Source organism: Henckelia pumila, chromosome 1 (genome assembly GCF_033568475.1).
Source record: "Henckelia pumila isolate YLH828 chromosome 1, ASM3356847v2, whole genome shotgun sequence".
NCBI classification, from domain to species: Eukaryota; Viridiplantae; Streptophyta; class Magnoliopsida; order Lamiales; family Gesneriaceae; genus Henckelia; species Henckelia pumila.
This window is the reverse complement of record NC_133120.1, coordinates 30,204,976-30,222,701: the sequence shown is the minus strand read 5'-3', so window position 1 is coordinate 30,222,701 and position 17,726 is coordinate 30,204,976. Positions and strand designations below refer to the sequence as shown.

Genomic DNA, 17,726 nt, shown 5'->3' with positions numbered 1-17,726 from the left:
ATAATGCTCCAGTGCCGATCAGAGATCACTTTCGACCAGTGATCAATACTCATTATTCTGGGATAGCTCGGCAGAACATCACGGCAAATAATTTTGAGTTGAAGCCAACTCTGATTAATATGGTGCAGCAGAATCAGTTTAGGGGTGCAGCTACTGAAGATCCAAATCTACATCTGCGTACTTTTCTGGAGATTGCTGACACAGTGAAGATTCATGGTGTTACTGAGGACACCATCAGACTACGATTGTTCCCATTCTCTCTTAGGGACAATGCTCGTAGTTGGTTGCAGTCACTACCTCTTGGGAGTATCACTACATGGGAAGACATGACATCCAAATTTCTGGCTAAGTACATTCCTCCTACCAAGTCTACCCAGCTGAAAATTGAGATCACTACTTTCAAACAGCAAGATTATGAGTTACTGTATGAAGCTTGGGAGCGGTACAAGGAATTGCTTAGGAAATGCCCGAACCATAATTTTCCGGATTGGGAACAAATCGAATTATTCTACAATGGTTTGAATGGACCAACTCGTATTTCTGTGGATGCTGCAGCTGGAGGTTCAATATTTTCTAAATTTCCTGAACATACTTATAAGATGCTTGAGCAAATGACTGATAACAGTTATCAGTGGCCGAGTGAGAGATCTGTAATAAGGAAGTCTGCTGGAATTCATGAGGTTGATGCATTCACTGCTTTGACTGCTCAGATGGCTACTATTTCTACACAGTAGGCTGCACTGACCAAAGGCAATCAAGTTTCTATTATGACAGCTTCGCTGGCGACTGCCGTAAATTCTGCTGATGGATTTGAGAGTGTGGAGCAAGCTCAATATGTGAACAACAGAAATTACAACAACTATCAAGGTAATCCTGTACCCAATCAATATCACCCTAGTCTGCGTAATCATGAAAACTTTTCATATGCTAACAATAATAATGTGTTGAATCCTTCTCCGGGATATAATACAAATAAGGGTGAGGTTAAGCCTCCTTTGGAGGATGTTGTTAATGCTTTTGTGCAGGAATCGAGCAAGAGGATGGCGAGGACTGAGACTCGCCTTGACAGCTTAGAGACGCATGTGGCCAACATGGGTGCTGTATTGCAATCCATGGAGACTAGCATTGGGCAGTTGGCGAACGCACTGAAAGATAATAACAGAGGCCAATTCCCAAGTAATACTGAGATGAATCCCAAGGAGAAGTGTAATGCTATCACGTTGAGGAGTGGGAAGCAGGTGGATAATGAAGAGGGCAAATATGAGAGCAAGACGTCTGAAAAGGTTGCAGTTGACGAGAAGAAGGTCGAGGAGAAAGAGTCTGAACCTAAGAAGAAAATGATGTACAAACCTGCTCTTCCATACCCCCAAAGGTTCAAGAAGAAGGCAGTGGACGAGAAGTTCTTAAAATTCTTGGAGATTTTCAAGAAGATACATATCAACATCCCTTTTGCTGATGCTTTGGCACAAATGCCGAATTATGCGAAGTTTATTAAAGAGGTGATGTCCAAGAAAAGGAGGCTGCAAGAGAATGAGGTGGTGAGCTTAACTGAAGAATGTAGTGCTGTGCTCCAAAAGAAGATGCCACAAAAGCTGAAGGATCCAGGGAGTTTTACTATTCCTTGCACTATTGGTTCTTCTTATTTTAATAATGCACTTTGCGATCTAGGAGCTAGCATTAATCTGATGCCTTTGTCTATTTTTAGGAGCTTAGGATTTGGCGAGGTGAAGGCCACAATGATCGCATTGCAGCTAGCTGATAGATCTATCACATATCCGCTTGGAATCATTGAAGATGTTTTGGTAAAAATAGATAAATTTAATTTTCCGGCGGATTTTATCGTGCTAGATATGGAGGAGGATGCAAATATGCCACTAATATTGGGGAGACATTTCTTGGCCACTGCTGATGCCAAGATTGAGGTGAAGAATGGTGAGTTGTCGATGGGTGTGGACGGAGAAAGAGTTATTTTTAACATATTCAAGAAATCAAGTAATCCACCCGTCGAGGAATTATTCATGATTGAGCGAGTTGTGAAGCTGGATGGTCATCCCAAACTTGTTCATGAGGTAGATTCAAAGAAGAATGATCCGAAGGTGCCAAAGAAGAAGAAGAAAACGAAGAAGAAATCAATGTTTAAAAAGGTTGTTGAATATATTTGGAGGGTGAAAGCGAAAGGGAAGACCCTCAACAAAACGGAACTGGGCTAGAATTGGAATAAAGTCGGGCTATGGACTATAAACTAAGCGCTTCTTGGGAGGCAACCCAAGCTAGTTGTTTTTTGCGTTTTTTTTTATTTTCTTTTAGTTGTTTTTGTTTTTATTTTTATCACGAGGAAACTAGACATTAATAATGATTTTGAATTGTGTAGGTTAAAAAGTATCGAGCTGAAAGAGTTTAGGAGCCACCCCTGATGAAGAGTTTTGAGTGATTAAGATGGTGCTGAGTACTGATGCTTGGTACCTAAGGTATGTGTCCCTTGTTTTTAATGAATACTGTACATTGAGGACAATGCACAATTTTTGTTTGGGGGGGTGTTTAAAAATTGTGAAAATTTGAAATTTTTTATGAGTTAGTTGGAGTTGAAGGCATGATGTTGTAATTGTGTTGGCCTATGATGAAAATAAATTTTGTGTGCTGAAAAAGTTTATGTTAGCTATATTTAATCTTGAGTTCTCACATTTATGCACGAATGCCATGTTTTTCGATACTCCTAGCAATTAGAAAAAAAATTATGTGGATTTGTGATGTGGATTAGAGGATTTGATTCTTAACTCTTGTGATTTTTATTTGAAACTGAGGTAGATTTTTAAGATCACAGAAGTGATTTAGGCGTTTTTTTTTCGAATCTATTGAGTTTTTTTAGCCATTCTATATTCATGAAAAATCCAAAACAAATTGAGTAGCTAAAAAAGTTCAAAGAAAAGTAATGGCGGAGAAAGTAAGGTGAGGGGAGGCCTTGAAAAGAAAAAAAAATGGATTGAAATTCTAGTCCAAATACAAGGCATAAAGATGGAGATGTATGGAGTAGAAAAAAGCCAAGACTAATGTCTGGCAATGCAAATAAAAATTTTTTAGCTACTCATAATCCTGCACAAATTGAAAATATTCAATTCCCTTTGCTTTGCATCATGAGTCCTTGTTTGCATTGATATATATATGGATGCTTATCTTATGCTGATTATGCTTGAGCCTAATGTTAACCAAAAAAGTCCTGTTGATCTGTGTGAGTAAAAGTTGAACTTGGTTGAGAGTATTTTGAAACTTGAGGGCGGAGTTAATGATTTTATGAAGCTTACGGATTGCATGATTTTACCGAAAGTTAGGTGGGTAGATGAGATTGGAAAATCACACACACACGAGAACTCTTGAGAAAATTAGCAGGCATGTGTATTGAATCTTGAAATGTAAAAATTCAGAGGTCGACTATATTGCTCATTATTGTTTTGCTCGTGACAAGCAAAAGTCTAAGTTTGGGGGGATTTGATAAGTGAATTTTATGCACTTAATTTATATATGATTTGACTTGGATTTTTTGATGTATCGATTGAATATTATGCGTATTTATTGTTGTTTTTGTGATTTGTAAGGATTTGAAGAAAAGTAGCAAGAAGAAGCGGAAAGCCGAATTACGGGACAGCAAACTTCAGAAAATTTCTGGGAATGTTACAGACACCTAAATCCAATCTCTACCGTTTAAATTGAATTTTAGGATGTTTTAAAGTTTCTGTCAAAATTTCAGCTCGATCCGACGGCTAGAACTTAAGTTATGATTTTTACAAAAATGCTGCACAGATGGTGAAATGGAAGAACAAGTAGCGCCCCAGCTCTAGTTTTCCAGCGCCGTCTTTTGAGAGCTCCCGCGCTAGACGTCCATCATTGAAAAATAAAATACGAAACTTGAGCGCCCCAGCGCCGAATTATTAGCGCTCCAGCGCTGCGCAGTCTCCAAAAATATGGAAAGTCTTTAATCGAGTTTTAATAGGGATTTTATGACTTATTCAGGAGGATATGAGGGTTTAGAAAGTTTTCAGAGCATAGAGACGGCTATTGAGAGTTTTGAAGTGCACAAGAGCTCGAGAATTTGATACAAAGACAGAAGACGGCGGCATCCGGCGATGGAAAAGCTTAATTTTACTTCGTTCTAGTTTTCCTTTAAACTCTATTTTTCTAGTTTGATGGATTATTTGAAGAACAAGTTTTGTTTGATCTTTGAATTTGTTATGAACTAATTTCTTAGTCTAGAGATAGACGGATCTTGACTGAAAACCATGATTGAGATATTTTGATTTACATATTTGAATTATTCGCACAGTTTATTTGTGTTTTCCTGATTTTAATGCTTTCAATTTACTGGCCATAGATTGAATGATATTTTATTTAGAATCTATCACTCGAGAGAGGAGATTTTGAATACGACATAGAAAATACATCTTTGGTGTTTATATTGTTCGAGAGGCATATAACTCCATAGAAGTCATTAGAAGAATTCTTGTGCTATTTATCGGATTTAATAATTGAACTTTGATAGAGATATTGAGTTTGTTATTGAATACGAATTTCTGCTTGACACTCGAGAGAGGTAGTAGAAAATAATTGAGATTCTTGGCTAATAAACTAGAAGAATTGATAATTGAACAATTATTAGAAATAAATTGTGGTGGACAGTCAAGTGAAGTCGAACCTCTAGCATTCATCGCTTATTGAATTTTACTCCTGTGAACTCGTGGTTATTTAGTTTTGTTCTTGCAAATTTTAGTTTTATAAAAATCAAACCATTTTCGTAGCTCTACATAGGATTATGATTTTATTAGTTACAAATATTTGATATAATATCATTTATTCATTCTCCATGGGATCGACTTGGACTTAATTCCTATATTATAACTTGACATCGTGCGCTTGCGAGCAAAAAACACGCAACAAATTTTTGGCGCCGTTGCCGGGGAATGAATTTTATTTTATTTATATTAAATTGTGCTAATTGGTCTTAATTTTGATTTAGAGCATTTTATTTTATTTTGTTAGTTCTAATTTTAAATCTTTCCTGTCTATGCAGTTTATGCGAAAAAGCCAAATTTACGACTTACTGCTCTTTGATCCGAAAATCGAGAAAACTGCTAAAGCTTTGAGAAAAGCTAGAAGAGAAGAGTTGCAACAAATGGCTGAAGAAAGAGAAAGAGAACGAGTTGTCAATAATTCTCCGGTGCCGATCAGAGATCACTTTCGACCAGTGATCAATACTCATTATTCTGGGATAGCTCGACAGAACAACACGACAAATAATTTTGAGTTGAAGCCAGCTCTAATTAATATGGTGCAGCAGAATCAGTTCAAGGGTGCAGCTACTGAAGATCCAAATCTGCATCTGCGTACTTTTCTGGAGATTGCTGACACAGTGAAGATTCATGGTGTTACTGAGGACACCATCAGAATACGATTGTTCCCGTTCTCTCTTAGGGACAATGCTCGTAGTTGGTTGCAGTCACTACCTCTTGGGAGTATCACTACATGGGAAGAGATGGCATCCAAATTTCTGGCTAAGTACTTTCCTCCTGCCAAGTCTACCCAGCTGAAAATTGAGATCACTACTTTCAAACAACAAGGTTATGAGTTACTGTATGAAGCTTGGGAGCGGTACAAGGAATTGCTTAGAAAATGCCCGAACCATAATTTTTCGGATTGGGAACAGATCAAATTATTCTACAATGGTTTGAATGGACCAACTCGTATTTCTATGGATGCTGCAGCTAGAGGTTCAATATTTTCTAAATTTCCTGAACAGGCTTATCAGATGCTTGAGCAAATAACTGTTAATAGTTATCAGTGGCCGAGTGAGAGATCTGTAATAAGGAAGTCTGCTGGAATTCATGAGGTTGATGCATTCACTGCTTTGAGTGCTCAGATGGCTACTATTTCTACACAGTTGGCTTCACTGACCAAAGGCAATCAAGTTTCTATTAAGATAGCATCGCTGGTGACTGCCGTAAATTCTGCTGATGGATTTAAGAGTGTGGAGCAAGCTCAATATGTGAACAACAGAAATTACAACAATTATCAAGGTAATCCAGTACCCAATCAATATCACCCTAGTCTGCGTAATCATGAAAATTTTTCTTATGCTAACAATAATAATGTGTTGAATCCTCCTACGGAATACAATACAAATAAGGGTGATGGTAAGCCTCCTTTGGAGAATGTTGTTAATGCTTTTGTGCAGGAATCGAGCAAGAGGATGGCGAGAACTGAGACTCGCCATAATAGCTTAGAGACGCATGTGGCCAACATGGGTGCTGTATTGCAATCCATGGAGACTAGCATTGGGCAGTTGGCGAACGCACTGAAAGATAATAACAGAGGCCAATTCCCAAGTAATACTGAGGTGAATCCCAAGGAGCAGTGTAATGCTATCACGTTGAGGAGTGGGAAGCAGGTGGATAATGAAGAGGGCAAATATGAGAGCAAGACGTCTGAAAAAGTTGCAGTTGACGAGAAGAAGGTCAAGGAGAAAGAGTCTGAACCTGAGCAGAAAATCATGTACAAACCTCCTCTTCCATACCCCCAAGGTTCAAGAAGAAGGCAGTGGACGAGCAGTTCTCAAAATTCTTGGAGATTTTCAAGAAGATACATATCAACATCCCTTTTGCAGATGCTTTGGCACAAATGCCGAATTATGCGAAGTTTATTAAAGAGGTGATGTCCAAGAAAAGGAGGCTGCAAGAGAATGAAGAATGTAGTGTTGTGCTCCAAAAGAAGATGCCACAAAAGCTGAAGGATCCAGGGAGTTTTACTATTTCTTGCACTATTGGTTCTTCTTATTTTAATAATGCATTTTGCGATCTAGGAGCTAGAATTAATCTGATGCCTTTGTCTATTTTCAGGAGCTTAGGACTTGGCGAGGTGAAGGCCACAATGATTGCGTTGTAGCTAGCTGATAGATCTATCAGATATCCGCTTGGAATCATTGAAGATGTTTTGGTAAAAATAGATAAATTTATTTTTCCGACGGATTTTGTCGTGCTAGATATGGAGGAGGATGCAAATATGCCACTAATATTGGGTAGACCTTTCTTGGCCACTGCTGATGCCAAGATTGAGGTGAAGAATGGTGAGTTGTCGATGGGTGTGAGAGAAAGATTAATTTTTAACATATTCAAGAAATCAAGTAATCCACCCATCGAGGAATTATTCATGATTGAGCGAGTTGTGAAGCTGGATGGTCATCCCAAACTTGTTCATGAGGTAGATTCAAAGAAGAATGATCCGAAGGTGCCAAAGAAGAAGAAGAAAACGAAGAAGAAATCAAAGTTTAAAAAAGTTGTTGAATATATTTGGACGGTGAAAGCGAAAGGGAAGACCCTCAACAAAATGGAACCGGGCTAGAATTGGAATAAAGTCGGGCTATGGACTATAAACTAAGCGCTTCTTAAGAGGCAACCAAGCTAGTTGTTTTTTGCGTTTTTTTTATTTTCTTTTAGTTGTTTTTGTTTTTATTTTTATCATGAGGAAACTAGACATTAATAATGATTTTGAATTGTGTAGGTTAAAAATTATGGAGCTGAAAGAGTTTAGGAGCCACCCCTGATGAAGAGTTTTGAGTGATTAAGATGGTGCTGAGTACTGACGCTTGGTGCCTAAGGTATGTGTCCCTTGTTTTTAATGAATACTGTACATTGAGGACAATGCACAATTTAAGTTTGGGGGGATGTTTAAAAATTGTGAAAATTTGAAATTTTTTATGAGTTAGTTGGAGTTGAAGGCATGATGTTGTAATTGTGTTGGCCTATGATGAAAATAAATTTTGTGTGCTGAAAAAGTTTATGTTAGCTATATAAAATCTTGAGTTCTCACATTTATGCACGAATGCCATGATTTTCGATACTCCTAGCAATTAGAAAAAAAATTATGTGGATTTGTGATGTGGAATAGAGGATTTGATTCTTAACTCTTGTGATTTTTATTTGAAACTGAGGTAGATTTTTAAGATCACAGAAGTGATTTAGGCGTTTCTTTTTCGAATCTATTGAGTTTTTTTAGCCATTCTATATTCATGAAAAATCCAAAATAAATTGAGTAGCTAAAAAAGTTCAAAGAAAAGTAATGGCGAAGAAAGTAAGGTGAGGGGAGGCCTTGAAAAGAAAAAAAAAAAAGGATTAAAATTCTAGTCCAAATACAAGGCATAAAGATGGAGATGTATGGAGTAGAAGAAAGCCAAGACTAATGTCTGGCAATGCAAATAAAAATTTTTTAGCTACTCATAATCCTACACAAATTGAAAATATTCAATTCCCTTTGCTTTGCATCATGAGTCCTTGTTTGCATTGATATATATATGGATGCTTATCTCCTGCTGATTATGCTTGAGCCTAATGTTAACCGAAAAAGTCATGTTGATCTGTGTGAGTAAAAGTTGAACTTGGCTGAGAGTATTTTGAAACTTGATGGCGGAGTTAATGATTTTATGAAGCTTACGGATTGCATGATTTTATTGAAAGTTAAGTGGGTAGATGAGGTTGGCAAATCACACACACATGAGAACTCTTGAAAAAATTAGCGGGCATGTGTATTGAATCTTGAAATGTAAAAATTCAGAGATCGACTTTATTGCTCATTACTGTTTTGCTCGGGACTAGCAAAAGTCTAAGTTTGGGGGGATTTGATAAGTGCATTTTATGCACTTAATGATTTGACTTGGATTTTTTGGATGTATCGAGTGAATATTATGCGTATTTGTTGTTGTTTTTGTGAGTTGCAAGGATTTGAAGAAAAGTAGCCAGAAGAAGCGGAAAACCAAATTACGGGACAGCAAACTTCAAAAAATTACTTGGAATGTTACAGACACCTAAATCCGATCTCGACCGTTCAAATTGATGTTTAGGATGTTTTAAATCCGACGGCTAGAACTTACGTTATGATTTTTAAAACAATGCTGCGCAGATGGTGAAATGGAAGAACAAGTAGCTCCCCAGCTCTAGTTTTTCAGCGCTCCAGCGCCCGTAAATTCATGTCCAGAGCACCCCAACGCCGTATTTTGAGCTCTCCAGCGCTAGACGTCCGTCATTGAAAAATAAAATACGAAACTTGAGTGCCCCAGCGCCGAATTATTAGCGCTCTAGCGCTGCGCAGTCTCCAAAAATATGGAAAGTTTTTAATCGAGTTTTAAAAGGGATTTTATGAAGTGCATAGAGACGACTATTGAGAGTTTTGAAGTGCATAGAGACGACTATTGAGAGTTTTAAAGTGCACAAGAGCTCGAGAATTTGATATGAAGACAGAAGACGGCGGTATCCGGCGACGAAAAAGCTTAATTTTACTTCGTTCTAGTTTTCCTTTAAACTCTATTTTTCTAGTTTGATGGATTATTTGAAGAACAAGTTTTTTTTGATCTTTGAATTTGTTATGAACTAATTTGTTAGTCTAGAGGTAGATGGATCTTGACTGGAAACCATGATTGAGATATTTTGATTTATATATTTAAATTCTTCGCACAGTTTATTTGTGTTTTCTTGATTTTAATGCTTTCAATTTACTGTTCATAGATTGAATGATATTTTATTTAGAATCTATCACTCGAGAGAGAAGATTTTGAATACGACATAGGAAAATACATCTTTGGTGTTTATATTGTTCGAGAGGCATATAACTCCATAGAAGTCATTAGAAGAATTCTTGTGCTATTTACCAGATTTAATAATTGAACTTTGACAGAGATATTGAGTTTGTTATTGAATACGAATTTCTGCTTGACACTCGAGAGAGGTAGTAGAAAATAATAGAGATTCTTGGCTAATAAACTAGAAGAATTGATAATTGAACAATCATTAGAAATAAATTTTGGTGGACAGTAAAGTGAACTCGAACCTCTAACATTCATCTCTTATTGAATTTTACTCTTGTGAACTCGTGGTTATTTAGTTTTGTTCTTGAAAATTTTAGTTTTATAAAAATCAAACCATTTTCATAGCTCTACATAGGATTATGATTTTATTAGTTGCAAATATTTGATATAATATCATTTATTCATTCTCCGTGGGATCGACTTGGACTTAATTCCTATATTATAACTTGACATCGTGCGCTTGCAAGCGAAAAACACGCAACAGTTGTGTTGATCTCCTATGGACGTAGGAAAATTCTTTGTCGAACCACGTATATACTTGTGTTGTTTAATCGCTTTTGCGTGAGTTGGTGTTTGATCTTTGTTGTGTGGTTTTATCTGGGATCGTGTTCTTGAGTTGTTGTGTGTGTGCGTGTATGTGTTTGTCTGTTAAAGTTCTCGGAATATCGAGTTGTTCTGTTTGATTCCTAACAAGTGGCGCCGTCCGTAGAAAACTAAGAAAAGATGGTGAGATCAATGAAATTTGATATTGAGAAGTTTACTCGCTTTGGAGAATCAAGATGCGAGCGATCTTGATACAGCAAGGATTGGTGGAATCCTTCAAGAAGATGGAGGAGATGTCTAATTATATCAAAAACAAGGCTTAATTACTCGAGAAAGCACACAGTGCGATAATTCTCTGTCTGGGTGATAGACCTCTTTGAGAGGTGGCAAGAGGAGAATATGCAGCAGCTGTGTGGCTTAAAATTGAGAATTTGTACATGACAAAATCTCTGGCTAACTGTCTGTACATGAAACAGAGGTTGTATTCCTTTGTGATAAAGGATGATAAGAACCTTGAAGACCAGATCGAAGAATTCGCCAAGATATTGGATGATTTAGAGAATATTGAAGTAAAGCTTGAGGATGAAGATCGGGCTTTGATACTTCTGAATGCACTTCCTAAAACCTATGAAAACTTTAGGGATGCATTGCTCTATGTAAGAGAATAGATGATAACGTTGGAAGAGGTTATGTCTGCTATTCAATCCAAGGAATTTCAAAGAAAGTCTAAAACAAACACTAAATCACATGGAGAATGTCTTATGGTAAGGGGTAGAAGTGATAAGAGGACATACAATGGGAAATATAGGCCAAAATCCACATCAAAGAGTCAAGGAAGTTACCAGAACAGAAATTTGGGGAATCTGAAGTGCTTTACATTTCATAAGGTTGGGAATCTTAGGAGAGATTGTCCAGAAAGGAAATGGAAGCAGCAAAAAAAACCCAAAGATGATGGTACTCTGGCCATAGCTTCAGATGGATATGACTCAACATAAGTATTGATGGTTTTTAAAGGTGATGTAAACCACGAATGAATATTGGATTCAGGGTGCTCTTTTTCACATGTGTCCTATAAGATCCTGATTTGAAAAGTTGGAAGAATCTGATCAGGGCATGGTACTGTTGGGGAATAATCAATCATGCAAGATAAAAGGCTCTGGGAATGTGAGAATTAGGATGCATGATGGGATTGATAGAGTACTCACGAATGTGAGGTATGTGCTCGAGTTGAAGAAAAACTTGATATCATTGGGACCACTTGATGCTCAGGGATACTCATTTATATCAGGAGCAGGAAGTCTCTCAGTGTCTAAAGGGTCTCTGGTTATTATGAAGACAGTAAAAAGGAATCTTCTATATGTAGTACAAGGTGAGACAGTCACGAAAATTACAGCAAGTATTCAGGAACAGCAAGACAGAACCAAGCTATGACATTTGAGGCTTGGACATGTAAGTGAGAAGGGATTACATGAGCTGTCTAAACAGGGTCTATTAGGTGGAGACAAGATCAAATCACTGGAGTTGTGTGATAGCTGTGCTCTTGGAAAATCAAAAAGAGTATCATTTGGTCAAGAAAGTCACACAACTGAGCAACCATTGGCCTACATTCATTCAGATCGATCTATGGGGTCCTTCTCGGACAGAAACTCATGGTGGAGGCAAATACTTCATGTCTTTAATAGATGATTACTCAAGGAGAGTGTGGATATTCATCTTAAAGACTAAGGATGAAGCTTATGACAAATTCAGATAATGACTGCTGGCAATTGAGAACAAAAGTGATCGAAGAGTTAAACACCTGAGAACAGATAATGAGCTGGAATACTTATCAGATAAGTTTGTTAAGGTATGTAAGGAGAAAGACATTACCAGACACAGAACAGTGTCAGGAACACCACAACAGAATGGACTAGAAGAGAGAATGAACAGAACTTTTCTGGAAAGGGTCAGATGTATGTTGATCAATGCTTCTCTTCCTAAGTCCTTCTGGGGAGAAACATTATCTACTGCGTGCTATCTGGTCAATAGGTGCACATCCAGTGAAATTGGCTTCAAGACTCAAATGGAAAAGTGGAGTGGGACACCTGCAGACTATTCAAACTTGAGGGTATTCGGATGTCTTGCATATGCTCATCTGAAACAGGACAAATTGGAAGCAAGGACTGTTGGATGTATATTCATTGGGTTATCCGGATGGTGTGAAAGAGTATAAGGTTTGGAACCTGGAATCAAGAGGTTCAAAGTGTTTCAAAACCAGAGATGTAAAGTTCGATGAAACCAAACTAGGATATAAAATAAATACAGATGGAAAGGACAGTCAGATCAATGAGAATCTTAAACTACTGTTTGAGGTGGAGTCTTCTGTGCCAGAAACTGAATCAGAAGAGATGCAAGATGAGAATGTGACAGCAAGTGATCCAAAAGAGGACTTGAGTACCTATAATCTTGCTAGAGACAGAACCAGAAAGGAGATCAAAGCTCCTAAGAGGTTTGGTGAAGTTGATCTGGCTTGGTATGCTCTTACAGTGGCTGAGGAGGTGGAGTATTCAGAGTCTAAAACATATGCTGAAGCTATAGCAAGTAAACACAAAGACAAGTGGATTGAATCTATGAATGAAGAGATGAACTGTAGTAGTCCGGCTCCATTTTACAAGATTAATTAAGTAAAAATGGCTAATCATGGATTAGGGACTTAATTTGGAATTAATTGGATAATTTATGGAAATTTGACCAAGGTGGGTTCGGACCATCCGAACCAGGATCGGAGGATCCGAACCACTTTGGAGGCATGACCATAGTTTGGAGGATGCGGAGGGATCGGACCGTCCGAACCAAGTTAGGACATGAAAGGGTTGAGGTGTCAAAATTGACCAACACGTGCCAAGTTCGGAGCGTCCGAAGTCGGGATCGGACCATCCAAACTGTGCATGCAGTTATGTGTCTCGCATGCAAGGATCGGACCGTCCAAACTTCCAGATCGGACCGTCCGAACTCCGCCTATAAATAGGCCCTCCGAGAATAAAATTTCTCACACCATTTGCTCAGCTTCTCTCTCGATATTTAGGTCTTTTAGGTGTTTTTCAGCCTTCATAGGCTTGGTCCGGAGGTTGGAGAGATGCTCCGGGGTTGCGGCGGAGAGGTGCCCAAGTTCTGGGGCAGTCGTCATGAGCGGGCTGACGACGGAAGCAGGTATAGCTCTGGTTCCTTATAGTAAATAGGGAGTATGCTATAGCTTAGTTAAGGATTTTAGAATAAGAATATAATGCATGATGTTAGAACCTAATGGGGGGAATTTAGGTTCTATTGGAAACTTTATCAATTTAAAGCGATTATGCTAGTACGCAAGAGAAAGACTTAAAGAAATCAAATATAAGTGCAGTAAATAAATGCGTAATGTAAATAAAGAATTAAAAGGGATAAAAGATGTTTATGTAAGTTCTACGATAAATCGTCTACGCCTCCCCTTATTGGTTAAGATCGATTAACCAAGGATCCACTAGCACTTCAATGTCTTGGCCTTGATGGCTCCAAGGATAGCCGCATAACTCAACACGATCACCGCGCAGATACAACTCAAACACTTGGTCTTAAGGGCTCCAAGGATAGCCACAACACTCGCAAAATACACTTGGCTTCACACACAAGTGTTTACAATAACCGAGCAACCAACTCACAAATGATTTAATACAAACAACCCTCGATTTTGAATAAATCGCACAACTATTACTTGAATACATTGAAGGAGAGGATGTTGCTTGAAATGAGAGATGAGAGTGAATTGGTGAGTTGAAATGGCTTCAAATGGCATGTATTTATAGTTGTCAATCTGAACTGGTTCGGAGCCTCCGAAGATGTCTTCGGGTCGTCCGATCTTTGTTTGATTGAAATTCAAATTTCTACGGTTGGTTAACTATTCGGGTGGTACGAACTCATCTTCGGATCGTTCGAATGGCTGCATTAAATTCATTTCGGCAAATTTCTTCCGACAAAATCTTCAGTGGCCGTAAAGTATTTCGGGTCCTCCGAACTCGTCTTTGGGTCATCCGAAGTGTCATTTCGTGGCCTCCGAGAGTGCCTCCGTGTTGGAACACGCGTTCTCTGATCACACGGATGTGATACCCGGAGCAGCGGAAGTTTAAAAAATTTTATTTTTTGATATGGAACGATTCCATATCGTGGGTATCAAATCCTAACGATTAAAATTGTTGCAAGTAAAATAATAAACACAGTTATATATTTTACCTATTCAAGCAAAGGCTTGATTATGGACTCCAACAGAATTTAATCTGCTCTTCTTGTAAATCCCGGGAACCGATGACTATCACGATCAACCTCCGGAACTAAGTCCACGAATAGAAAACTAAAACCCTCTGATTGATTGCACTAGAAATCAATCAGATGTTTATCGAAGAAAATAAACAGATTTGATCTGTCAATTCAGAATGTAATTTTTCACAAAAATTACAGATTTAATTATCTCAAAAAGGAACAGAGGATTTTCGAAAATTCCTCTTGAAAATATATGTGTGTAATTCGAAAATTGCAAGACTGAAAGCTTATGATTTTCGAACACTACACATGTATTTATAGATAATTTCTAGACTAGATTAAATTATAATTGTATTAGGACTCTAACTCCTTAGGGCCCACAATCCATAACTTAAGCTCAACAAGCCAAGCCTGTTATTATAGAAATTAATATAAAATTCATCGTGACTCCGATTGATAAACTGATTGTACCAATGTGCACAGAAACCATTTTTGCATCTTTTAAAGTCAAGATAATTTTTCTGAATCCGAATTCAGTGATTTCCAAAAATGTCCATCCCTATGTCATTTTAGGAAATTCCACTCCCTTTTAGTTAAGAAGTCCAACTTCTCTTTCATTAAATTTATCTCTTTAAATTTAACTATCTCAACGGGGTTTAGTAATCCATTACTTGTGTGACCCTCAATGGTTCAGGGATACAGCTAGTCGTGGGCTCACAACTCCTTATGACTTGGAACAACAATTTCCGACTTACCCATCGAATCATGGTAAGAGCGCCTAGCAACATCGCCCCATGATTCCCTAGGTATCACTAATAGTGCCTGCAAGAACCAGTAGATTTTGTTTAGCGTACAGTACGGTCCCTTCATCCATATATCCCGATCGAATCAACAACCATTGGTGCATCGAGAGTCGTTCGAGATTCGATAACTATGCATTACATCTTGGAGATCAAATAGTGACATCGCATGTGTTACTAGGAAAACCGAGTAACCTAAAACACATCATGTACTCTGGCCAGAGATTCGTCACATTAATATCTCCTCAGATCGTATAGGATATCCACACTCGCAAGTATGTGGTGAATCCTTGACAGCAAAGCATCGACTCCTATATGTGTCGTAACTGTACCCAATCTCGACACCTGATGACCCCAATAGAGTCGGTAAACGAGTCAAAGTATAGTACCTGCATATAGAGTCTCAATGATGTTTCAAGTAGTAAGGACTAATGGTGTACAACCAAAACCACGGACTTATCCACTCAAATAATAATAACCACTTGGAAAGTCCGAATAGGGTAGTTCGATCATTCATCATATGAATATCCATTTGCATTCTTTGAACATCTCCATGTTCATTACCAATGAAACGTGGTACTTGGCATCACAAATGCAAGTCTCAATCTCGAGCGATCCTTATCCTTATTTGCGGACGGCTCAATTGACTAGGAACTGTTTAGAATATACAGTGACTATAAGATGTGTTTCATAATAGTGATCTCTCTTTATTCACTATCTAATCTTACTTACACTATAGTATATTCAAGGTCTTTATCAAAACAACAATAGTATATCACAATATAACAATATGAAGAAAGACAAAGAAAATGCCATTAATGAATGTAAATTATATTAAACAAAGATTGTTTATACATAGAGTCATAAAAGCCCTTAACCACAAGTTGGCTAACCGGGCACCCGCTCTTTCAATCTCCCACTTGCCCTAATGCCAACTAGTCATACTACGTAATCCCATTGCTTCGCGATGTTTGTCAAAAAATGGTCCTGGCACGGGCTTAGTAAGTGGATCAGCGATATTGTCTGTAGAGGCCACTCTCTCGACAGTGATGTCTCCTCTTTCCACAATCTCCCGGATGATGTGGTATTTCCTCAGTACGTGTTTGGATCTTTGATGAGACCTTGGTTCCTTTGCCGGAGCAATGGCACCAGTGTTGTCGCAGTACACCGGAACTGGACCAACAGCTTCAGGAATTACGCCCAACTCTTGGACGAAATTCCTCATCCAAACGGCCTCTTTTGCAGCAGCTGATGCTGCAATGTATTCTGCCTCAGTGTTGGAATCCGCTGTGGCGTCTTGCTTGGAACTCTTCCAAGAGACAGCACCATCATTGAGCATGAATACAAATCCAGAGGTTGACTTCGAGTCATCCACGTCGCTTTGGAAGCTAGAGTCGGTATAGCCTTCCAATTTTAATTCTCTTCCTCCATAAACCATGAATATATTCTTATTCCTTCTCAAGTTCTTAAGAATATCCCTCACGGCTTTCCAACGCATTTGACCGGGGTTGGCCTGATATCTGCTCGTGACACTCAGAGCAAAGGCTACATCCAGTCTGATAGATATCATCCCATACATAATACTACATTTGGCTGATGCATATGGTATGTGTGTCATTTTCTCTATCTCTTTATCAGTCTTGGGACACATAGACTTGGATAGAGAAACTCCATGACACATAGGTAGATGTCCTCTCTTGGACTCATCCATAGAAAACTTTTTCAATATGGTGTCGATGTAGGTTGCTTGAGTGAGTCCTATCATTCTCTTAGATCTATCTCTATAGATCTGTATCCCTAGAATGTAGGAGGCCTCACCCAAATCCTTCATTGAGAATCTACCTGATAATCATATCTTTGTTGATTGCAACATCCCTACGTCATTCCCAATGAATAGGATGTCATCAATATAAAGCACTAAGAACGTCACCGCATCCTTAACTACTTTCTTGTACACGCACGGTTCCTCCGTGTTTTTGATGAAACCAAAGTCCTTTATTGTTTCATCAAATTTTTGGTTCCAACTTCTTGATGCTTGTTTGAGACCATAAATTGATCTCTGAAGCTTGCATACCTTATGCTCGCTTCCCATGGATGTGAATCCCTTGGGCTGCATCATATAGATTTCTTCCTTAATGTTTCCATTAAGAAATGCAGTATTCACATCCATTTGCCATATCTCATAGTCATACCATGCTGCTATGGCAATAAGAATTCTTATGGACTTGAACATTGCGACTGGTGAAAAGGTTTCATCATAGTCAACTCCTTGTCTTTGAGTATAACCTTTTGCTACCAATCGTGCCTTGTAGGTTAGTACCTTGCCATCAGGCCCAAATTTTCTCTTGTAGATCCATTTACACCATATTGGAACAATTCCATCGGGAGGATCTACTAAAGACCAAACTTGGTTTGTATGCATCGAGTCTATTTCCGACTGCATAACATCAAGCCATAAATTCGAATCCCCATCAGAAATTGCTTCCTTGAAGTTT

At 38.3% G+C, this 17,726-nt stretch overlaps 2 non-coding genes across 2 annotated transcripts; both read right to left on the bottom strand.

Moving 5' to 3' along the window:
- Nucleotides 1-375: 375 nt before the first annotated feature.
- LOC140876728 (small nucleolar RNA R71) lies at nt 376-481 on the bottom strand. Its single transcript, XR_012148965.1, has one exon. It is a non-coding gene; the product is annotated as a small nucleolar RNA R71 (small nucleolar RNA).
- Nucleotides 482-5,570: 5,089 nt separating this feature from the next.
- Nucleotides 5,571-5,676, bottom strand: LOC140876731 (small nucleolar RNA R71). The gene has a single exon (XR_012148968.1). It is a non-coding gene; the product is annotated as a small nucleolar RNA R71 (small nucleolar RNA).
- Between the last annotated feature and the right edge of the window lie 12,050 nt (nt 5,677-17,726).